Below are 25600 nucleotides of genomic sequence, written 5' to 3' on the forward strand. Positions count from 1 at the left end.
GCGATATACTGTCGAAAACATATCGGAACTCTAGAAAAAGGTATTTGATTTCATCCGCTATATTCTATTTCAAATACTAGCAGGTGCTAACATTCAATTAGTTGTGTTGTAAAAGATGTCCTGTAATGAAACGGATGTTGTTGAGGCGCCAGCATGTTTTATGATAAATCTTCCATTATTTTTATTAAAAAAGGCTCTAATATATCGCGTCATGGGAACGTAAGGGTCTAAAGTCTGTTACGTCTTCCTTTGATCCACGTTTGTGAGTAGGAACTGTGTGTGCAACTTTTCAGTCATCATGGAGGGCACCGGAGGACGAAACATTCTTGTAGATTACGTGCAGGTAAACAGTAATCGACTCAGCACACTGCTTTAAGACTCTAGATGAAATTCTGTCTGGTTCAATAGCCTTATAATTGGTAAGCTTGTTCAGTGATGGCCTGATTCCATTCACATTTAACTCTACTAATTGCATTTTTGGCACAAAACTTCTGCATTTCGAAGCTCTTGAGCTGTATTTTGGCAATTATAGGGAAAGTTAATAGTTCTTTAAACAGGTGGCTTTCTTAGTGTCTTCTAATAACTCCTCTTTATTGACGACGATTTGCTGATTCCCAAGGGCTGCACTCTGTAGCCTTTGATGTATTGCCAGAACGCCGTTGAATTAGTTTTTATATCATTTCTGAGTTTTTTCTAGTAGCGTCGCTAGGCTTTCTTTGTCCTAAGATTCAATTCTCGAGTTACATTATTCAAGCTTTTAAAGTGACGATCACATTTAGTTATTTTATACTTTAAACATAAGCGCCTTCTTTTCTTTGCTATTCCGAAGATACGCACAGTCATCCGTGATTCGTTTCACTTACTAAGTCTAGCTGATTTGATACTGGTAATATACGTTTCAGCCAATTTCTCGATTTTTTGTTGAAACGTATTCCATAACTCTCGTACGTCACACTCATCTTAGAGGTATTCAAACAGTCAAAAAGCGGCAAATAATCGACAATCTTCCTGGATATGCTAGCGTAAACACCTCTCTTATAGGTGCACCGCTCTCGTCATTTGTTTGGTTAGTTTTTATTTTTAGTTTGGGCAACGGTGACGACAGATTGGTAGTCACTTTTCCACTTATTCCTGGTACGACAATTACTGAATTTACCAATTTGGTCAGTTGCAAAAAAAAGTCCGGCGCATTATTCTCTCGTGTTGAAACAGTAACACATTAGATTAACCCGCAAGAATCTACAACGTTTTTCATCTCAAGATATGTGATCCCCCCCGCTGTCATCTCACAAGTTCCGTCACGCCAAGATAAGTCAGGCAAGTTAAAGTCTTCCGCTAAAATGAACGTGTGAAAGAAGCTTCCCAAACTATTTGATGCAACAGCTTTACCGGGATTACGGACGAGTTTGGAGACCGATAGAAAGTTCCTGCCTTCAACGAAGAATTGTCTCGCATAGTATCTTTGCGTGTTTAGACAAATTGGTTACGATATTGAGTACTTGGTACTCTACTATAGGAGAGCAGTGCGTCGGCCCTTGTTAAAACCACTCGTATTCTCAAGTGGTTGCCCCACACTGATTTTACTTCATCATGACTTGTATCCAGTTCACATGAAATTAAAGATCGACAAACTAAAAGAAAAACATCCACACCCCCATGGGTTCTCTCTTTCGGATAAGCAGCAAAGTTACTCGGAAACACTTCACTATCCATAATAGAAGGGTTCAGCTATGATTCGATTACGAATACCAGATAAGCTTTTGCATAGTCGATAAGAGCGGCGAGTTCATCAGCTTTATTGACAACGCTTCTGCAGTTCGCTGTCAATCTAAAGAGATGTTCTATTTGACGTTTTCTTTTTTCTGGCGAAGGTCATTACTTACGATTTGAACTTCTTGTTTTTCGTTTTTCTCACATATGTGCTTTACCCTCCACAATTAACTTATCAAAGTTGAACCTAGCGCGATGTGTTTCATTCATGTTGTTGGCTTTAACATATTCTTATAGTTTCTCCCAATATATCTTGTTGCAGGTACACAATCTTGCTCGACACTCTACGCCTTTGTTATGAATGTCTTAGCTGAAACACAGACCGTTTCACTGCAGGAGGCAAAGTTGACATGATAGGCCTGTTTTTGGTGCATTATAACGGCCTTTACAATGCATTGATTCCACTGAATGAAATTGTAAACTGAGGTTTTCTTTACAAATGTTTTTCGATCACTAACTCAGACTGTTACCACGTTTCTGATTCGAAGTTGCTGACTCTATAAAAGACCAGATTATTTCACCGGCTTCTATTTGCCGAGTGAACGCTCTTGTCATGCAGCTGCTTAACGTCTTTTGTTGTTGTCCTAATGATCCTTTCTTTCTTGTTTCATTGTTCTTAAGTGTTCTAACTTGACCTTCTCTCACACATAGTTTACAGTTCTTTATGCCATCAGTTATTCGTGGTTTGCCAATCTGGTGTCGAAGGCCTCTAACTTACTGAAAATTGTGGCCTGACCAGTTTCTAAGGTTTTAAACAGTTCAAGCCCTTGTGAACTTTTTTAGTGGACCGGGGCTCAAGTGAGCATCACCGGTAAGTATTATCAACAACGCAACGTACAGAAACTTATGCGTGAAAAAACGAAAGCGGTTGCTACAACACATCATCGGCTAACGCCTTTGGCAATCAGATACACCCCTTGGAGACATGAAGCCGGCAATGCATGTAATATTCTACAATTCGTAATTGGGAAAACATTACTAACCTGCAGAAACAGAGGAAAGCTTTGTTGCATGTTGGTGAGTGAGCCGGTTGGAAATCCTATGTAGCCAACGTACTTCAATAATAAACAAGGTTCATCCATGTCACGTGGTTATCATCGGCCCATGGTGATGTGATGGCTGTCCTGCAGTGTGGCTTGGTGCTGATCATCGTTGGAAGGTTTTCTGTTCCACCAGCCACTGGCGCCATCCGCGGCGATGTTTTCGAAGAAGGCACGTCACGAGCGTGTGCGAATGCTGGCCCTCTGAACAAACTGCAACTGTACGTAAACGCAACAGCGACAGCAACCTGCAACAACAGAAAATTTTACTGAACTTGACTAACTTGATATAAAGCTTCCCAACATATTATTCGCATAGTCTCATTAAAACTCAGCCTTATTGCAAGGTCTGAGCCTGAGTGAGTCTGAGTTATTCAACTCATAACAGTATGGATACTTTTGCTTAAAAGCGGCCATAGCCAGACACGTAAAACAGAAAACAAAGCCCGATGCTATCAAAGTATCGCATGAGTTTGAGCGTATAGAGTCAGCAGTTAAATTACGGTATTCTTTATCTATAGAACAAATTTTCAGCATTGAAGACACAATTACTTGAGTTAAACTGTCCTACGTAAAGTGTAATTGATTGCTGGTCCCCATCGCTTGATTCATGTTCAAACTTGTTGCTCTTTGAACCTTATGCAGTGAGGTCTGTGATGATTATTGAAGTTCCAGCAATGTTGGTCTCGATCGAGATCGAGGACGCGCTCGTGAATATAGCACGCAAAAAGTAAATACTAGAGCAGGTTCATCATACTCTACGTGGTTCTTAACATCATGCTCGCGTAGAAAGTATCGGGAGGAAAATGCACGCAACAGCTTAAATTGCAGCAAGAGCACAGGTATGACAAATTATGCAGCCTCCCAAGCACACACACGCTATGGGAGACTCTTCTGTTACGCAATGTTTCAATTTCTGAAAAGGCTTTTTGCGGTTTTCTGGGTGCTGCAATAAGTGTCCCCATTGCTACAAGCTTGGCGTAGAGAGAGCCGCACGTCTTTACCCTCTTGACATTGGGGAAGATGGAGAGAAGTCGACATGAGAGAAACCTGCATACATGCCGGTGAGCGCAAGGGTGGGAACACACAAAGAATTGGCCCCGTATTTGCATGTTTCATTGTAAATGTCGTTGAAATACGCTAGTCGTGCGTCTGGAGAGAGCAAACAAAACACTTATTTGATGTTCTGTGCCAGAAAATCGGCAAGACGTATTCTGGAGACGCTGTGATAGAGAGTCTTGATCCGTGCAGTGAATGCAAACGAGCCAATCGAGGCGCGTTAGACACGAGCACTATCTGGCAGACGCGAGCGCTATCTGGCAACGAAGGAAGGCATGCACGCCCGTCTTGGAGTTGATAAGGTGTAAAACGCAAAGCGACGGGAAGGTGCCACCACCAGGTCGTATTAGCAAAGCATTGGAAGCACTTGCCTTTTAGTTGCGAAGCATTTTTTAGCGAACTTCAGCGACATTGAGCGTATCTATCTATCTATCTATCTATCTATCTATCTATCTATCTATCTATCTATCTATCTATCTATCTATCTATCTATCTATCTATCTATCTATCTATCTATCTATCTATCTATCTATCTATCTAGCCGCCTACGACTTTTAGATCTCCTGGCCGTTTCGATAATGGTATAAATACGTAACTTGGTATGACATAACATGACTTTATATAGAACATATTTGACTAGTCATAACATGAAATTCATGAAATGTATGTCATGAATGTCTTGATTTACATTTCACGGTCCTACAGCTTTTGTGGTGGTTTCGTTCACAGGGCATGTTGCAAAACTGGTATGGTACGACATGATTGCATGGCGAACACAAGCAAAAGGCCCTAACATGAAAATTCTGACACGCGTGTGATGTAATAACATGACTACATGCCACGATCATGATGCGCTTGCGACCGTTTCGTTAGCGTCTCATATACGAAGTTTGTTATTACGGTACGTGAATGAATGACGAAGGGGGGTGACTGGTGCAAACACGATAAATATGAGGTGCGTGTCATGTAATAACATGACTACATGCCACGCTCATGATGCACTGGCGGTCATTTTGCTAGCTTCACCTACCAAATTTGTTAATACAAGACGTGAATGGATAACGAAGGTATGATAATGGTGCAAACATTATAAACATAAGATGCGTGTCATGTTACATGCTACGCTCATGATCCGCTCGCAACCGTTCCGTTTGCTTCACATGTACCAAACTCGGTATTACTAGATGCGAACGGACGACATAAATAAATGACACATCTAAACATCATAATCACGACATGCGTATCATGTAGCAACATGACTACATGCCACACTCATAACGCGCTCGCGGCTGTTTCGCTAGCTTCACAAATGCCAAATTTGATATTCCGTGACGTCAATGGATGACGAAGGTATGTGACTGGGGTAACATAATAATCATGAAATGCGTGTCATGTGAGAACATGACTTCATGCCAGCATAAATGCGCCAATACATTTCGACATGACGCGGTGCGCGTGCTCGCCGGCGTTCATTTCGTCGCGTCACGCCGGCGTTGCGACGCCAGGCGCCAGTACTGCCATATACTCGCAGGCGCATACCGCGCTGCATTGCTTTAACGCATGCGCGTTTCAGCGCGTCCGGCGTCCCTCCGTCAAGAAAAGAGAGAGGCGCAATGTCGTCTGGGTAACGCATCGGCGTGAAATGCAGCATGTCGCAGTTCGCGTCGGTTGCCGTCGAGCCGCGCCGACGGACGCTGGTCGCACCTGACGTCAGACTATAGAGTGCTCACGTTTTGCTAACGTAGAGTCGCTGTGCCCAGCGTGCGCACGCGTCAACGCTACGTTGAACTATATATATTAAGCCCTTTGTGATGCAGTCGCGGGCATTTTGTTAGCTCCACATATGCCGAATTTGGTGTTACGTGACGTCAATGGATGATGAAGGTAAACGACACATCCAAACATCATAATCATGACATTAAAGTCATGTACGGCATCATTTACTTCCACCTCGTAACGTTGGGCTGATTTTAAAATGACATATCAACATTTCTCATTCATGCTTCGCCTATCATTGATTCCCACTGTGCGTGGGATCTGCCAATTTTTTGAGCATCGCGGTAAATATTCAGCCCAGCGTGATAAACGCAACGGTCCTTAGAATTACTTATATACGCCTTCTCGAATATAAAGGCACGACCACAGAATATTGAAGTTTTGTTACGGTGCCTCAGATATGCGCAATGAATTTTTTTTTAATTGACAATCGCACAAGTACAAACGCTGAAACTTGAGCAATATTGGTGGGCGCTGCGGTTGGGTTTGGCCGTTTGAGATATTTTTTGGTGCCTCTTGAGGTACCGTTATGACAAACTATGGTCAAGGCTCTCCCTTGTTCGGTCTTCAAAAAAGTGACTCTATTCGCATTCTGGGGCTTGATTATACTTGCTACGGGATATCAGCCTACTTGTGGAATTGAGTAGTCGAAGATGTAAAACGACACGTCCAGGAAGCACAAGAGTATGATTTACCGATGCTCGAAAGAAGGTATTTAGCACAGACGGTGTTTTGCAGCCGTGCATGGTATATATCTCATGTCTTACAGCCCCCATTACAAATCACCAGGTCGTTGCAATCCCTCATTGGCTCTTTTTTCTGGTCGGGTGGAACAGAGCTGGTTTGCCGAGCAGCTCTTGGGCAACCAAGAAACTGTGGTGGATTCGCATTCCCATTCGTCTCTGTTCGCTGCCGGCTACTTGCCCTACGATTCTTACTTCGGTTGTTGTTGCATGGTGATCAGTGCCCCGCGCGTGATCTTGCCTGCTATTTCTTAGGCGCCAAGTTACGCTATTTACTACCAGATGCACGGCTTAATTCTGCACCGCAAACACTTCACGTACCTGCATTTTACTCAACAGCAGTAGCATTTTATCGACACGCGCAGCAGGTTTGTCCCGATGTGGACATTCTTGAAAGCCGCATTGTAGATACAACGGCGGCTCTTCTGCTTCCTCTGGTTCCTCCAGCCCGTCTAGCACGATCGAGACATGTCTCGTGGAGCGCGATAACGGCATCATTTTTGCCTGGTCACCTCCGTGACTTTATGTGGCCTCTTGGATGGAGAGTACTCCCAACACGGGACAGACTGGAGAGGTGGGACATGGTCCGATCTTCCACTTGTCCTAACTGCCCGTTACAGGAGTCTAACCAGCATATGCTGCAGCAATGTGTCATTGCAAAGGTGTTTTGGAAGTCAGTTAACACTAGTTTTTGTGGCCTAGGTGTTAATCGCTTTGTAACATCTGGTCGCTGCTCGCGTCGTCGCTTTGCACGCCTTCATAAGCTGTGGGAGCTTTTTGTTTATGGCGTAATAGGTGCGGAGCTGTTGCGGCAGGTCATCGTCGTCGTGCTCTTTTTCCGATTCTGGAACGCCTCTACTCTGAACTCTTATCGTTGCTGTCGGAGGAATTGTTCTTCCTTGGGGAGGAAGAATTTCCGCCAAAATGGTCATGCCGCTTTCTGTCCGTAGTTGACAGACGCGTTCGATTAGTCTTCCACCTGGCCTGGTTCCTATAGCCAGGTCACCTGTCAATGTCTGATTGGTGCATGTAATCACTATGTGTTTACTATTTTTATGTGTTTGTGTGTGTTCCATACGGGTGTGAGCTCTCCTATAAATGCACTTCATTCTAACGCTGTAAGTTATGTTACTTTTATGAATATTGATACCTGTTGTACATATTTTCTAACATCTTCACCAAGTCTTGTAAATTCTGTACATATATCATCATGTACATTGTCCATAATTTGATTAGTGCATTTATGTAGTGTATGTACAGTTATTAGTACAATGAACTATGGACATCCTACGGGCTTGGACACTTTATTTTAAATGTGTAGTGTATGTTGTGCTTTGCCTTTTGTTTGTTATTGTGCCTGTTATACAGACGCTTGTCTCTTAGGTTTGTTGCGTTCCATGAAAGAATAAACTTTTTCTAAACAGGCTCTCCCATAGTACAAATTACTCGAAATCGTGAAATATTTCAAATGCGAAGCATTTGTTAGCGAATTCGGTGACTTCTAGCGTATCTATCTATCTATCTATCTATCTATCTATCTATCTATCTATCTATCTATCTATCTATCTATCTATTTATCTATCTATCTATCTATCTATCTATCTATCTATCTATCTATCTATCTATCTATCCGCCTACTACCTTTAGCTCTCCCGGCCGTTTCGATAATGGTATCAATACCAAACATGGTATGGCATAACATGACTGTATGAGGAACATATTTGACTAGTCATGACATGAATGTCATGATTTACATTTCATGGTTCTGCAGCTCTTGCGGTGGTTTCGTTTACATGGCATGTTATGTACAAAACTGGTATGGTATGGCATAATTGCATGGCGGACACAAGCGACAGACTAACATGAAAATCATGACATGCGTGTCATGAAACTACGTGACGACATGCCACGCTCACGATGCGCTCGCGGGCATTTCCTTGGGTCACATATACCAAATTTGATTTTACAGTACGTGAATAGATGACGAAGTTATGTGACTGGTGCAAACATCATAATCATGAGATGCCTTTCATGCAACAACATGACGACATGCCACGCTCATGGTACGCTGGCGGCCCGTTTCGCTAGCGTCACATATACCAAATTCGGTATACTGGTGTAAACATGATAAACATGAGATGTCATGTACCAACATGACTACATAGTACGCTCATGATGCGCTCGCGGCCGTTTCGCTAGCTTCACATGTACCAAACTTGGTATTACGTGACGCGAACGGACGACATAGTTAAATGACACATCCAAACATGATAATCACGACATGCGCGTCGTGTATCAAGACTACATGTGATAATTCTGATGCGCTCACGGCCATTTCGCTAGTTTTACATAAGCCAAATTCGGTAATACGTGACGCCAATGGATGACGAAAGTATGTTACTGGTGAAAACATCATAATCATTAGATTCGTGTCATGTGAGAACGTGACTACACGCTACAACTAAAGCTCCAATACCTTGCGACGTGACGCGGAGTTCGTGTTCGCTGGCGTTCATTTTGTCGCTTCACTCCAGCGTTGCCACGCCAGGTGCTGGTCATGCCATGTACTCGCGGACGTGAGCTGCGCTGCGTTGCTTTGACGCATGCGCGATTCAGCGCGTCCGGCGCCCCTCCGTCACGAAAAGAGGGAGACGCAGTGTTGTCTGTGTAATGCGTCGGCCCGAAACGCAGCATGCCGCATTTCGCGCCGGTTGCCGTTGGGCCACGCCGACAGGAGCTGGTCGCGCCTGGCGACCCTTTTCGAAAAAGAGGGCTCTAGCGCCGCGGCGGCGAACTACAGTCTGCCGCCATTGTGAGGGCACGCAGCAGACGACGCAGGCTGTTTGTCCCAGGGACGCTGATGCGCGTTTCCTGCAGCGCACACAGACACCTCTTGCGTTCCTGATGGACGTGGACCGTGTTGGAAGGGCACACTAATGAGAGTCTCTTGCAGTCCGGATTCATGCATTGCCAGCCATAACAAGGCAAACTGCTCGTCCAATCCATTGAGGGTTACAAAATATTGCTCATTTTGCAATGGCAGCAGCTCAGAAAGCTTATCGGAGAGTACTAGAAGCTCGTTCAAGCCAAAAAAGCGGTATGATTGCAGCGGATGATACGGAGAACTAACTAGTCACCAACACAAACATCACAACACCCACGCATTTAACGGCTCGCTTTCCTTGCCCTCATGAATGCGCTAGCTATCTCATGCTTCTTTCCGAAGCGAAACTGAGGAAAAGCTCACCGTCAGGTGGCGTATTTATGAAAAGGGTTTAGGTCGTATTTAGGAAAAGGGTCTATTCATGAAAAGGAGTTCAGTTCAGGCTGTCAAGGTGGATGGACGTGTTTTTTTAGCGCTCCGGATCGACTGCGCAGATAAGTGTTTTTGCATCTTTTGAGCTTGTCTCTATAATTATAGGGCAGCGGTTGAAATCTTCGTAGCACTTATTTTATGGTACGGCTTTTTCGGGGGCCAGTCACCAGGTATTTATTAGTTAGTGCGGGTGTGTGTGTTTGAATTTTTTTGTTGTTTTTTTTGCCACCCCGTTGGGGAGGTGCGCGTACATTGAACACGCAAATTTTTGTAGTAGAGCTTGGACTTTCTTTTTTTTTCGTAGTGCAGGGCTCGAGTTTAGTAATTATCGAGTATAGGGACAATTGGTGTCAGAAAGGCACGGTTAAAAAGACTGTAAAGTGTTCAGGATGTGGAGTGGGTTTGAAAGTGGACCCAAGCGTAGAAGCGGATGGAGAAGAGGCTGACGCGAAGTGTAGGCAATGTGAGGTCGAGGAAAAAATGGAGAAAATGATGGTTGCCCAGAGTGAACTGCTGATGAGAATCGCCAAACTCGAGACTGCGTTGGCGACAGAGCAAGAAAAAACGAGGGCAATGGGAGAAAGACTGAAGTCCGCCGAGGAAGTGCTAGCGAAGCTGAACAAAGAAGCGACCTACGGAGAGAACAGTAGGGAACCGGCAACCAGAACGGTGGAGAAGGAAAAGCAAGCAAGCTTGGAAAAAACAGGTTTAGCCGGTTCAACTGTCGCAAGTCTCAGCTTCAGCGAGGTAGTGGTGGGGCAGGAAGGGAACAAAGCAGCCAGCGTCACAGGTGCAAGTAGCCCCCAGGTGCAGAACGCTCCAGCGGAAAAGTCACAGCATGTGATAATCGCCGGGGACTCAAATTTAAATCGATGCACAGAAGCCATCAAAGAGAGGGTAAGAGGTGACAAGAGGGTTGCAGTAGGGGCGTTCCCAGGACGCAAGCTGGAAGCAGTCATGAAGCAAGCGAGCGCAAAGCTCAAAACGACAGCTGATAGACGCAACCTCGTGATAATTTCAGGCGGTTTAAACGATGTCCTAAATGAAGATGCAGCAGGACTAGCAGCCACACTAGCGAAAGGCGTCGATGACATGCGCGCCACTTCTCCTAAGGTGCAGGTAGTGATATGCACGATACCGGAGGTACCGGTGCGTGATAGCTACCTGCAAAAAGCGGTGGTCAACGCAAACCAAGAGATGTGGCGGATGAGTCGAGAGAAGGGCTTTGAGGTGGTGGAAATAAACAGAGAGGTGCATAGGTGGGGGGGTTTTCAACGAGACAGAATTCACTTCGATGGGCGGCTAGGTCATGAGGTGGGTTGGCGACTTGCAGGACGCGCAGTAGCTTTTTTGGGGGGCAAGCGAGCGCTTCGGGGTGCAGGATAGCTAGTAACGAGGAAAACAACCAGGGAGACTCTTCGACAGGTGGTATGGACAGATACGATTCCAAAGTGGCACCAATATCTAAGATACGTAGAGTCCGGGGCATAAATAGACGTAGCCACGAGCGCCGAGCCAATTCAGACATAGGGTATATTAACATGCAGGGTGGTAGGAACAGGCTGAAGTGGGAAGAGATAGAAGAACAGCTAAGGGAAGAGAGGCCGATGGTATACGGTTTTGTAGAAACACATCTCCGGGACATGGAACAACCTCCGAACAATCCGGACTACGCGTGGGAGTATTGTAATAGAACAGAAGGCAGCAGAAAGGGGGGTGGTATTTGGGGCATTCATTCATAAAAGTACAGACTGGCAAAGGGTCAAGCAGGAGTGCAAGGAACATTTATGGCTAAAAGGGAAAGTGGCAGGTCAAATGACACTCCTTGGTTTCGTGTACTTGTGGACGGGAGCAAAGGCCAGAGAGGAAAACCAGGCAATGGTAGAGTGTATATCAAAGGACATTCAGGAGTTAGGAAGAGAGTGTGAGATAAATATACTAGGAGACATGAATGCGCACATAGAAGATATACATGGGTATACCGACCTGACAGGCAAAATGATCATGGATATGTGTGAAAGGCTTGATTTGATCATTTGCAACAGTACCGAGAAGTGTGAAGGGCAAATAACATGGGAGGTAGGAAGGCTTCAGTCGACGATAGATTATGCACTGATGTCACATAGCATGTATGATAAGCTCAGGGAAATGCACATAGATGAAGGTGGCTCCAGAAGTCTGGGTAGCGATCACAAACGTATCAAGCTAAGTTTTGGAAGAGCAGTGAAAGTGGGAAGAAGACAAGATGAGCAACTACAGGAAAATTTTTATCCAGAAAGGCAAATTGAAATGGCCACTAAACAAATTGAGAAAGTAATCACGGAGGATAATAAGAGAGTGTGGACATACACGAATCTAATTAGACTCTTTGAGATAGAGCTTGCTAAGACGCGTGACAAGTCACCCCGGAAAAGAAGACACAAACCCAAAAGTTGGTGGGATGAGGAAGTTAAGAGAGCCATAGCAAAACGCCAGGAAGCCTCTAGGGAACACAGACATGCTAAGCAGCGGGGTGAACCGACAGATGATGTGGAAAGAAAATGGGCAACCTTTCTAAGCTGTAGAAGGGATGCATCCTTTCTGATCAATGAAAAGATTAGAAGGAAGGGAGCTCAGTGGCTGGCAGAAGTACATAAAAAAGATAGAAAGGCAGCTGCGAAATTTTGGAACCACCTAAACTCCCTAAGAAATGAGACGAGCCTAGAGCAGAACTTTATAACTACAGCCCAAGGTGCTAGGCTAGAAGGGGACGAAGCTATTGAATATATAAGAACAAGGGTGACAAAAAATTTCAACAGAGAAGTACTTTATGCACCACAATAGACAAAGACGAATCAAGTGGTGCAATGGCTCCATTTTCACAACAAGAGTGGGAAAGGGCTGAGAAAAGGGTTCCTAGTAGTACATCAACAGGCCCAGATGGCATTCCAATTAGGCTGATAAAAACATTAGGTCCGAAGTCTAAGCAGGCTTTGAGAGAGGCACTGAGTACAGTAATAATCGATGGTGAAGTTCCCGATGGATGGAAACTTAGCAGGATGAGCATGATCTATAAAGGAAAGGGGGACAAAGCTGACATAAACAACTACCGTCCTATAACAGTGACATCAGTGGTCTACAGGCTGGCGATGCAGATTATAAAGGAAAGACTGCAGGCATGGATAGAGGATGAGAGGGTGCTGGGGGAACTGCAGAATGGGTTTCTGAAACACAGGAGGTTGGAAGACAATCTGTTTTCACTGACTCAGTGCATCGAAATAGCAGAAAAAGAACACAGGCCCTTGTGGCTAGCATTTTTGGATATCAAGGGAGCGTACGATAGCGTGGTTCAAGAGGAATTGTGGGGAGTACTGGACACACTAGGCGTGGAACATGTAGTCACTAATCTTTTAAAGGGTGTATATAACGGTAACAAGGTAGTTATTAAGTGGGAAAAACAGGTATCCAAGCCTGCAGAGGTAAAACGGGGGCTTAGGCAGGGGTGCCCCCTGTCACCCTTATTATTCATGATGTACCTACAAGGATTAGAGGCAAAATTAGAGGGGAGTGGACTGGGCTTCAACCTCTCTTTAGTCAAACAAGGAAAACTTATTGATCAGGCACTACCAGCATTAATGTACTCAGATGATATAGTGCTAATGGCCAACAACAAGGAAGATTTGCAGAGATTGATGGACATCTGCGGTAATGAGGGAGATAGGTTAGATTTTAGATTCAGTAGGGAAAAATCAGCAGTCATGATTTTCAATGACAACGAAGGTAGTGAGCTTAGAATACAGGAGGTCACGCTAGAGATAACAGATAAATACAAATATCTGGGCGTATGGATAAGCAATGGGAACGAGTATCTGAGGGAACACGAAATATACGTGACGACTAAAGGTAACAGGAATGCAGCAGTCATGAAAAATAGGGCACTGTGGAATTACAACAGGTATGAAGTTGTGAGAGGAATATGGAAAGGTGTCATGGTTCCTGGGCTGACGTTCAGCAATGCGATCTTGTGCATGAGATCAGAAGTTCAAGCAAGATTAGAAATTAAGCAACGTAGAATAGGTAGGCTTGCTTTAGGAGCTCACGGGAATACACCAAATCAGGGAGTACAAAGGTGATATGGGATGGACATCATTTGAGGGCAGGGAAGCTAGCAGCAAGATAAAATTTGAGAAGCGATTGAGAGAAATGGGGGAAGAGCGTTGGGCTAGGAAGGTTTTCAGCTACTTGTACATGAAGAATGTCGATACAAAATGGAGGAAGCGAACCAGGAAGTTGACTGGTAAATACTTGGAAAACAGCAGGTGGCCAAACCAAAAATAACTATCGGTTAAGAGAAAAGTGAAGGAAACGGAGACTAACATGGGGAGAATCGGCATGATTAAGAAGTCCGCAATAGAGATGTATTGAACGTTTAAGCAGGAAATTGCCAAGGAAAGGATCTATGATAATACTCGGGGTAGTTCTCTACTGTTTGAGGCCAGGACGGGAGTACTGCGAACCAAGTTATATCGGGCCAAATACGAAGGGGTCGACACAGTATGCAGTGCGTGTGGAGAGGAAGAAGAAACTGCCGAACACTTCGTGTGCGATAATGTTCTGTAAAGGGCTTCACCCTATAGTTCAGGATGATGGCGCAGAGTTTTTCAAAGCACTGGGATTTAGGGACAGCGAGGGCAAAATAGACTTTAAGCGGGTAGACTTAACTAGAAGGAGGTTATCTGATTGGTGGCTAAAGTCAAGGCACGAGTGAAAATTAAACCCTTCACTGCGAAGTACGAATCCTCAACTTCATTATTTAAAGGAAAAAAAAAGATAAATGTAATGGTTGGTTCACTAAGTATTACGGCTAGGTGGCGTTAGCCGCCGCCCGATCTAAAGGGTACAGCCACATCCATCCATCCATCCATCCATCTAGAGAGTGCTCGCGTTCATCTAACGTTGCGTCGCTATGACCAGTGGGAGCGCGCGTCAACGGTACATCGGAGTATGTTTGGCCCTTCGTGGTTCACTCGTGGCTGTTTTGCTAGCTCCACATATACCGAATTTCCTGTTACGTGACGTCAATGAATGGCGAAGTATATGACTCGTGCAAACATAATAATTGTGACACGTGGGTCTTGCAAAAACAAGAGAACATACCATGCGTGCTCGCGTCCTTTCGCTAGCTCCACATATACTAAATTTAGTATCACATGACGTGAATAGATGACGAAAGTAAACGACACATTCAAACATGAAAATCATGACACGGAAGTCATGTACAGCATCATTTACCTCCACCTCGTAACGTTGTGCTAAATTTAAAGCGACATATCGACATTTCTTATTCGTGCTTCGCATATCATCGATTCCCGATAATTGATATGTGGGTTTAACGTCCCGAAACCACCATATGATTATGAGATACGCTATAGTGGAGCGCTCCGGAAATTTCGACCACCTGGGGTTCTTTACCGTGCACCCAAATCTGAGCATACCGGCCTACAACATTTCCGCCTCCATCGGAAATGCAGCCGCCACAGCCGGGATTTGATCCCGCGACCTGCGGGTCAGCAGCCGAGTACCTTAGCCACTAGACCACCGCAGCGCGGAATCATCGATTCGCACGGTACGTGGGATTTGCCAATTTCCTTTTTTTTTGTGCACTTCACAACGCGTACTGTTTTCGTCGATTGCTTCACATAAAGAAAACTGGAATGCTACGCAGCACGTGTGCGAAAAAATTATTTCTCGGCTCAAACAATTGAGTCACCACTAGCTTTTATGGGTTTTTTTTTGTGCCGCTACATGTATTCGAATTCGCTGCATGAGTGAAATTTTGCTAGAAGTGCAGCTATGATCAGGATTGTTATCTGTGCTATTTGCGAATAGCTTCAAGCTCTAACGAGTGCAATAAAAGAGAAGTGGTAAATATAGAAAAAAGTTTGTTAGCTAAATCTGGGACGTAATATTTTATTAAACAGTCCTGCCTCGTTAACGACTTGCTGACACCTAAAATTGCTTTGTTTTTTGCTGCGGCAATTGCTTGTGACAGTTTTTGCGAAAGAACGATGTAAAATGTAGCAGAAAATTAGTGCGAAGGTGGGAAAGAAAACGTAGCCAACATTTTCTTTTCTTTTTTTCTGTTCATGACGGAGTCAATGCAGAGGCAACTACTGCTGTGTCACGTTGTGTACTGTAAGTGTAGTTTTGTGCGTTTATTGAAGTTTTACTCTGCTATGGTTCTTCTTATATTGTTGCCTATAAGTATATTTCCTATATGCAATTTCTAATCATGATATGACAGCTGTATTTTCGTGCCCCACAGTGCAATGAACCTCTATTTGTGCCTGCGTTTATCAAACATTAACAAAGTGGGCGTGTGCATACCAAGAATATCACTTGAAAATAAAAGCTTTCGCTCATCCATTGATTATCATGTTTTAATCAAAATGTTTGCATAGACACACACTGGCACTGTGTGCTTGCCACTCGAGCGGTGCAGCTTACACGAAGCTCATCGATGCATGCAAACGCATTAAAAATTAAAATAGGGCCTCAGAAACGAGCACGCACGTAGAAGTGGTCTCGGAGGCTGTATAATAATCCCAGTCACTACAAAACGGCCTTCAAGACATTTTTTTTTCTGCAGTCTCTCATCTCCGAGGCCGCAAAGTTTCACCATGCCCGTCTGGTGCGTTTTGAACTAAAATCAGCCGCTGGGGCCTATGGAAGTGTCCTCTCTTAACCTTTTATATTACTCTCTTAACCTTTTATATTTTATGGACAAGCAACCAAATGTAGAGACAGACAGACAGACAGACAGACAGACAGACAGACAGACAGACAGTAACATAGAAAGAGTATTGACGTAGAGGTGCAGGAGCTGGATGAAAGGACTGTGGAATAGAGGACGCAAGTTTAGGGAGCAGGCGCTTGCAGCACGATACACAATTTTTTTGTTAGTCGAGTCAGTAAGATGTGAGCTCGGGTCTTGTGACACCTAGCTCGGCAATCGAAAATGTACGCTTAAGAAGATAAATGGAATGACAACAAGCTACGCGAATGAGCACCAAAACGGAAGTGCGACGCTTTCAGTGGAGCTTCAGTTGCAGACAGAGCGCTATTTTCCTGTGTTCGTGGTGGGAGCAATTCGGGCTCGAAGGCTGTACGTAGCCGCGCCCCGAAGACCCCCGAGTGCGGCTGTAGCAACAGCTCGAGTGACCTCGAGAAAAGATCTATCACGCTGATAGCGCCAAAGGTTGAAGAGAGGACGAAGTGCACGGGAGATATCAGTGCACGAAAGAACGAAACAAAAGCACATCGTTTTTGTTGTTAGCCCAATAAACACGATATCCGCTTCGTTTTTGCTCATCCTCAAGGATAGCGAAGGTGAGAGCCTGGAGAGAAAAGCCCATCATGAGGTCGCGCGACCGCTGCGACGTCAGTGAAGCCCATCTACTCAGCGTTTTGCGTGGAGTCCGCTAGTCACAAACGGCATCCCCCAATCCGTACTTAGTTGCAAGTATGGAAAAATGCGTCTGACACAATGAAAGACGCGCGCGCTGTTAATTAGTGCTAGCTTGTCAGTCAGCAAGTGAAGACGTAATGAATGAATGAATGAAAGAAATTTTTATTTTCTCTTAGGTCGCGCTAGTGAAGGAGTGTTGAAAACAAAACGGGGTACAGACAGACGAGCAACATTGAAAAAAAAGAAAGATTGAGCAGAGAAAAAAGATGCCGCTGGCATTAGATATTCGCTTTATTCTACTACACCACACTGTCTGCATCGCTGAGGAGTGAGCGATACTAAAAATGAAGAGGAATGACATATATGGCAGCCTCGTACTCATATGAATTCACCAGTTACTCTTCAGAGGTGGTTTCGCAAGATCTCTTTACCTGTCATTTTATAATAACAATGCTTTTCGGAGGCTCTGAGGGTGACGCCGCTGAGGTGGCATATCTGATTTAGACAGCAAGATTCAGTATACTCGAATTCTTTTTGTATTGTTGCTTTCGCACAGCCATTGGCTATTTTATTTTGAATGAATAAATGCATTAAGCATCGGGAGTTCCGCAAAGACTGATTGTGGAAAACAGAAGAGTATGTAGATCAGAACAAAAACAAGGGGTTTTCAGTAGAGCGATTACACCAATTCAGTTACATAATTTATAACTCGTGCATACGTTATGCACTGATTTCTTCAATTGCGGACTGATTTGACATGGTCTGAAACGCAATGTGTGAGTAACACCTTGAACCAACAATAAAATGGGGCTCGTTTGCTTTTTTTGCTGGCATTTTTTTACAGCTATGGCTTAGTCTGAGAGAGTTGCAATATTTGGCGACGAATTTGAGTACACCGTCACGCTTGCAGAAGACCTTCGTTCCTGCAGGTTTTAATGGGTGGTGTTATTCATTAAAAAAGGAAATTCTGGGGTACTGTCCTTCCTGGGTAACTCATCCGAGTTTGCTTCTTAGGCACACAAACATAAATCTTTCGTTTATTGCGAAAAGATGCCTTGCCGATGGGCGTTAACCGAGTGATAGCTTGTTGTTTTTCAATGCTAAGCTTACCATACTAAACCAGACACTTTCGCAATTTCTATCTGAATAATATGTGGGGTTTAACGCCCCGAAACCACCATTTGATTATGAGAGACGCCGTAGTGGAGGGCTCCAGAAATTTCAACTGGGGTTAATTACGTGCGCCCAAATCTGAGCACACGGGCCTACAGCACTTTCCCCTCCATCTGAAATGCAGCTGCCGCAGCCAATATTCGATCCCGCGACCTGCTGATGAGCAGCCGAGTACCTTAGCCACTGAACCACCGCGGCGGGGCGTCAATTTTCATCTATCTATCTATCTATCTATCTATCTATCTATCTATCTATCTATCTATCTATCTTTCTAACTGTCTGTCTGTCTGTCTGTCTGTCTGTCTGTCTGTCTGTCTGTCTGTCTGTCTGTCTGTCTGTCTTTCTGTCTGTCTGTCTACGACTTCGTGCTCTGTCGGCTGGCTTATTAAGTTTTAATAATTGTTTATTAACCCGCACAACAAACTTTACATGACATGAGTGTGTGACAACCGTAAATTACTCAGCCATACTTAAAACAAGCACTCACTTTATTGATTTGATTGGGCCAAAGCAGCAACACGCCTAAGCCACATAAATATGTTCATATCCTAAACAAATCATTTCCACTTTAACGACGCTTTTTAGATGTCTTTCAAGTTGGTTGGGGAAATGCATCTCTTAGTACTCCCACAACAAGAGCCATTCAGAGACTACCATAATGCAAGATGTTTCTTAGTAAGGTTCTCGCAGAAGGTGCTTGCATAGGCCAAGGACTATTCACAAAACCAAGAAATGTAGAAAAATGATCAAAATTATTCCTTGAGCCATGTTGTTTGTTGCTTGGTGCAAACAGGGTATTATTATTGTGCCTGTTTCGCCTGACAAGACTTGTCACACGCGTGCGAACATTTTCCTTTCTGTAGTTAACTCGTGTGCCTTTTACAACAGAAAAATACTTTTGCAGTTGTCGTGTAAATAGCATTGACAGAAATATATTTCATTGACAAATATGCCAGCCGTCTCCGTATTTTCCCCGTACCCTGTACACACCCGACATCTGTACTACCGTCGATCACCTGCCAACCTAAAGAACTAATCATCCACCATGCTCTGTCCATCATACATCATCCACTACACATCACTCACTGTTCTCCCAGTACTATATTTCACTATGTTTGTAGATGCTGGTATAAAATATCAAACATTTATTTGGTATCTTGCGCGAATTGATAGGTGAGTGATATCCTTACTCAGGGATTTTATTGGTGCAGGCTTGGTCCTCGTACGCTTTACACGGGTTAGGCATGTCCTGTGTCCGTAAGTCACGGCTTTATTATGAGGGGCAACGCTCGGGTAACAAACCGTACTGCGAAACACAAAAAAGGCTTAACAATAGCCTATTATGTATCATATTTTCGACGGAACAATATAAAATTCTCACAAGCACCAACCCATTTTAAATATAGTCGGCAACTTCAACACATTCTGAATCTTAGCCGTTAGCTTTGTCAACGACTGTTTATGTCACGTTACGTCTGGATATCGACTGCCACCACAGTGCTCCATTACGAAAGTGACAGAATAGCAATAATGAAAGATGTAAATAGGGAAATATAATATTTACAATGCTATTTACCATTTCTTTAGAAGGTTTTCAGAGGCCTAGAATAAAAGTGTTAGGGATAAGAGTCAATGGATAGTACCTTAGTAACCTGCGCTTGTCCAATGACATTGCATTGCTGAGTAACTCAGCCGACGAATCGCGGTTGATAATTACTTAATCATACAGGAAAAGCATAAAGATGTGTCTAAAATTTAGTCTGCTGAAAATGAAACTAATGCATAATAACTTAGGTAGAGAACAGCACTTTGAGATAGGTAGAAGTGCACTTGAAGGTGCAAAAAAGTGCGTCTGTTTAGGACAGGTAGAAACCGCGGAGCCGGACCGCCAGACTAAAGTAACTACAAGAATAAAAATGGGGTGGAGCACATTCGGCAAGCATTCTCATATCATGACTAATATACTGCCACTATCCATCAAGTGAAAAATGTATAACAGCTGTACCTTGCTGGTACTTACCTAAAGTGCAGAAACCTGGAGGCTTACAAAGAGGATTTAGCTTAAACTGAGGACAACGCAGCTAGCGATAGAAAGGAAAATAATAGGTGTAGCTTTAAAGGAACGTTTACATAGAGAGAGATATAACACCGAGTTTGTGTCTGCCGACTCATTTTCGGAGTGTGTCCTTTCTTTTCGTCGTCCTGCAAGGACACATACAGTTCACCGATGATCTGTGAAGAACTCTGTCCGCACCTTGCCCCACTCAGAGCCTTTTTTTGCATATTCTGTAGTCACACTGGAGCCACACGCAGTGACACTGGCTAAACTTACACGCCAGCACCTCATATTCAGCCATTCTCCCTGCTCTGTCGTTGTCCCATTCCGGCTACGCGGCACAGCCCCCGACATAATCCACGGCGTCGAGGAACGGGGGTGGGGAGACACAAAAGGGAAGCGAAGAAAAGTCTTCCGTGGGCTGCGCAAGATGCGTAATCAAACGCCAAGGAAGAATCGGAGGGGGAATTGTTGTCTCCCCCAAATTGCCCCCTTCGTGGTTTTATGAAGCAAATACATGGAAAAGCTTCGCTCAGCCGCAGATCTCCCAACGAGACGCAGACGACAGGTCTGCTGATGAGTTTCGCTGGTATTTATGGTCTTTCATCATGTTACACTATGACGACATAATGATGGAAAGGGAGAGGGTGAGATGTTTATTGTTAGCCAGAAAAGAAAAGAAAAAAATGCCGGTAACGCCGTCGCTGCGTCGAATGCTGCCTGCGGACTCTCATCACATTCGCACGTGGTGGCCACCTTTCCGTCAATTTTGTTTATGTGTACTATCCTACCATCCCTTAACACCCATCGTATTCACCGATAGCCTATTCAAGCGACCTTCCTGTTTGAGCAGTTTTTGATAATTCCTTGAGCTTACATGTGAGGGCCCTAAAAACGCCGTGTGTTAGGCAGTATCACATGGTATTTTTTTATTTTGCACACTTTAAACAAAGGCTGCTAAAAATAAATCAGCACACTTATCTTACCGCAAATTGAAACCTTTATTATATCTGATTAAGCGCTACGAGTTCTGTTATAAAGATTTTCCTCTAGAGTCTCTATTTAAAATGTTGATAAGCAATTCTTGTTATTAGCCAAGCTTGGTGCGTGAAAGCAAACATTGTGACGTTGCCTGCATGGCTCAGAACAATACTACACTAATTGAAGAACGATGACGAAGTGTTCAGGTGTCCAAGCGCTTCTCTCTGTGCTCTACGAATTTCGCGGTGAAACATTCAGGTTTCTGGTGTTTTTGCTCCACGTCTTTCGGCCATGAACGCGGGGCCTTCCAGAGAAGCGCCAGGCAAGCAGTCATCTCGGCTGACCACCGCGAAGAAGAGAGGAACTTCACTCAGTAACAGCGAGGACACAGCTGTACCCCTGCCCAGAGCAAGAGGCCGAAGAAAAATATCGTCAACGCAGCCTCGCCCAACTCTGCGAGTACAGCGACTATGAAGTCAAGGCGTGAAAGCTGGCCACACGTCATCATCTTCGTGCCAGAAGAGTCCTCAGGAAACCTGAGACTTCTAAACTGGCAAGCACTTTCCGCTTTTTTTCGGAACGTTTAGTACCTAATGAAATCAAGGAAATCAGAGTAAATACTCCCAAAAAAATATACTCCCCATAAACGTATTCCACGTGAATGCGCTTGGACCACTCAAGCAAGTGACTGAGCTAAGCGGCATCAAAGTGCGGCCCTTTACACCGATGGACAACGCATCCTTAGCCGGTGTGATATACGACATAGACATTGCGATTCCCGACGCTGACTTGCCTATGTTCATAAACCGGCAGATGAGGGTACTGTCATCACTCAGGTACACCGCCTTGGGAAGTCACACTGTATGAAACCGATCTTCAAAGGCGACTGCACACCATCCCATGTCAAAGTGGGACATTTTCGGCATCCTGTTCGACCTTTTGTGCAAAAGCCACTTCAGTGTCACCAGTGCTTTAAACTAGGTCACGTCAAGGGTGTGTGCTCGAGCTCGCTACGGTGCCCCTGGTGTGTAGAACACCATTCGGAAGATGCGTGTCAATCCACATTTCTTTAATGCGGTAACTGTAATGGCTTACACACTGCCTCATCGAAAGGCTGCCCTCGAATTAATAAGGAGCGCGCGGTGCTTGAGAAAATGGTTACAGACAATTCCACCCACAGTGATGCTGCCAGAACAGTCCGGCGTTGGCAGTGGCGTCGGTGCCAATGTTCGACCTCAAAGACTGCGCAAGCTCAAAATGGCAGCGCCACCTCTACAGCTGCGCCATGAAGTCAAGCCGCAACAGGACCAACAAATTCAAAAAACACTGCAGAGAGGACTATATCTACAGAGGAATTCTTCCAAGTCATTCGCTAACCATAGAACTCCAGAAGACCACGCCCACTCAGGGGACTTCACCAACCACAGATTACACACATAAAAAAGATGGCAAAGTCATAACTATGCTTCGTTCTCTCATGAATGCCATCCGGGTGATCTTGTTGGACATGAGGACAACGTCTGCTCGAACTGCTCTCAAAGTACTGGACGCCTTAATCCCAGTACTTGAATCGCTCAAGTAGAAACATGGCTAACAATCGCCATCATTTCTAAGAAGTCAAAGAAGAATCCATCAATCAGTGCAACTCCAGTGGACTCCAACGGCGTCTTTTCGGACTTTCGTCAGTTAGTGTGCGTCAACATGTTCCAAAACATCAGCATTTGTGAACCCAACGCATGTGCGAGCTCTCCTCTCTCTCCTTTTATCAATCTTTCAAACTCCTTCAACTCTATCCCCAGTGTAGGGCAGCATACCAGTCGCTCCAGACTGGTTAACATCCCTGCCTTTCTTTTCCCTCCCTTTCCTCCTCCTTCCTACACCATTCGGAGATGTGTAGCGCCAATGTATAATTTTTTTAGTTATCGGTGCTTTTTATCTGAAACACCCTTTATAGCAGGCAATGCCAGTTAGAAAAGAAAAATTAACTGGGCAAAACCAAGTGAAATTTTGAGGCGGAAAGATGTGCAGGAGAAGCGGAGTACACCCCCATTCAAACCAGACAAAAAAAAGGAGGAAAAACATACAGTGGGACTTCGCGGACCAAACATTACAGACCTGCTAATGGTTTGGAATATGTCTATGAAGTTTTTAAGCGTTGCCTATAAGGACCCTGCAACTTTTTTTGAGGAAGGAAGGACGGAACGAAGGAAGGAAGGAGGGAAGGAAGGAAGGAAGGAAGGAAGGAAGGAAGAAAGGAAGGAAGGAAGGACAAGACATCAAGAGAGAAGTCGGGGAGGTTAATCAGGCACTTTCCCAGTTTGCTACCTTATGCCGGGAAAGGGAAGAGGGAGTATAAGGATGAGAGATAGAGGAAAGATAAGAGAAAGAGAAAAAAATTTGTTAGTCAATGGGCTGACACGTATGCAGCGGTGGCACTACACAAAAGTTAGAGGCGCTCACATAGGCCTGTAGTCCTCAAAAAGCGCAAGCAGGCTTCGACTACCTTTTGAGCTGATGAAGGACGAGGACGGTGTTGCAGCGGTATTTGCACAGTGTGTCCCATTGTACAATTGTCGCAAGCGTCAGAAAGCCTTGGTCTCTAAGAGGCAAATCGAGGGCAACGGCATAGCATCATGGTAAAAAACCACTGCGGATTGGTAGTAGAGGCTCCGGAGGACACGAAAGCCAAATACTATAGCACAGCACGTGATATGAAATTCACAATAAATTCTGAAACTAAGCTAAAGAATCCCAGCATATCCACGGAGTGCATGATATTGAGTGGGGTAAAGCGTCCATTCGTCCATTCGTCCTTGCTTCCATCCTCCGCGCGTAGTGCGTCCATTCGTGCGTCCATTCATCTGTGCATCCCTCCATCCGTCCGTGCATTCGTCCATGCGTCCATTCGTTTGTGCGTTCATTCGTGCGTCCGTCCCTGTTTTTGTTCGTGCGTCCATGTGTACGTCCGTCCATTCATGCGTCCATCCATCCATCCGTGCACCCGTCCTTTGATTCGTCTGTCCATCTAGTGAACACTCCAAGTACCGCCACCTCGCATCTGTTCAGCTTATATTCAGCATATAGAAGTACCACGATCCAGCGCGCATTCCAAAGACTAAACAAGAGGTGGCACTCGCGCACTTTCTTACGGCCTGTGCCTCCTGTCTACTTTCCGTATTAGATGCGAAGCATTTCTTAGCGAACTTCGGCCACTTCGAGCGTGTCTATCTATCTATCTATCTATCTATCTATCTATCTATCTATCTATCTATCTATCTATCTATCTATCTATCTATCTATCTATATATCTATCTATCTATCTAGCTAGCTAGCTAGCTAGCTAGCTATCTGGCCGCTTACGTTTGGGTGCTCTCGTGGTCACCCCAATAAGTTGGCGTGAACCGAAATTAGTATGGTAGGGTAAGATCGTTCGACAAATATGACGCGCTGGTCAAGACAAGGATAATGTCACAATACCATCATGTACGTCATAAAATACTGCCCGCCAGACTGCGACACATACCCACTCGCGGTAGGTGCCACTGGTATGCGTGCATGTGCCGCATGTGATTGACACTTAGTATCTACCCAGGAACGACGAGAACCACACTTGGTCAATTTTAACGCGCGAGCGTTAAGCAATACCCAACATGGGGAACGTCGAGCCAACAAAAACATGGAATAAATATCAAGGTTCCAGCTGGAATCGAACCAAAGCATTTGCGTGGCAATGAAGCAATCTACCACAGAGCTACACCAGGTCTCGGAACTGATTTTCAAATAGACGCTAATCTTCGTGAGACGTCTACAGTGGTTGCAGAGCTGCCTACCTAATTTTATAGACATTACATACGTACTCCTTCGATACAGCCACATCGGGTTAAGGTCAATTGTGACTAGTTGCCATGCGCTGAAGTTGATTTATGTAAAAGTGTCCAGGGCCAGATCCTCACGAGCATGAGCTCTTCATATCAGCTTCTGGTGTTGCTATTACGCATGTTACAGTTAGCATCGTTGCACAAGTGCGAACAACTGCTTATATGAACATCTGCAACTCTTCGACATATATCTGTGCCTTAAACAGTTATACATATATTTAGCGCCATTTCATAAGGTGTCGCTCAAAGAAATTGCAACATTGTCACCTTCCTTCCGCATACTTCGCTAAACGGCGATTTCCAGGTACGTGGGATCTGCCGAACATTTCACCACCTCTAGTTCATGGCTATATGCTAGTTC

The sequence above is a fragment of the Rhipicephalus microplus genome, chromosome 4 (genome assembly GCF_043290135.1).
Source record: "Rhipicephalus microplus isolate Deutch F79 chromosome 4, USDA_Rmic, whole genome shotgun sequence".
Taxonomy (NCBI): domain Eukaryota; kingdom Metazoa; phylum Arthropoda; class Arachnida; order Ixodida; family Ixodidae; genus Rhipicephalus; species Rhipicephalus microplus.